Raw genomic sequence first — 506 nt, 5'->3', positions numbered from 1 at the left:
AGGTTGAGGATGGCCTTCACCAACGGAGGATGGCCATCACCGCTGGAGGGTGACCATCACCACCGGTTCCCTCTCGGCAGAGGTCCAGCCACCGCCGGTGCCCCCCGCACATCCCACGCTCGCACCCGCTGCAGGGTACCACTTCCCGGACAAACCCTGTTTGGTTTCCTCCTGTCCCGGCCGGTGGCCCCGTGGCTTTGAGGGGAGCGAAGGGTTTGAGCAAGGGAAGAGCCGGAGCAGGGGGCCTGTAACACGTGAGGAAGCTAAAATTAGGCGGCTACGTCTAATCTAATTTAATCTCCCCTTTTCTGTCCGTCTAACAGAGATCAGCCTGGCTGTGCGGGGTGGGAAGGCCGGCCCGCGGAAGCTCGGGGTGGCCCAGCCCGCGGGCACCCGGTTTCCTGGTCCCCGCCTGACCCGCGGGGCAGCCCTCCGGCCGTTTTGGGGAGGTCTGGCGGCTCCTCGGGGGAGGATGGCCTTGGGGGTGCGGCTGGCCGTTTTAGAAC

This window comes from Pygoscelis adeliae, unplaced genomic scaffold, assembly GCF_000699105.1.
Source record: "Pygoscelis adeliae isolate BGI_AS28 unplaced genomic scaffold, ASM69910v1 Scaffold187, whole genome shotgun sequence".
Taxonomy (NCBI): Eukaryota; Metazoa; Chordata; class Aves; order Sphenisciformes; family Spheniscidae; genus Pygoscelis; species Pygoscelis adeliae.
The sequence above is the reverse complement of the archived record's forward strand: the minus strand, read 5'-3'. Positions refer to the sequence as shown.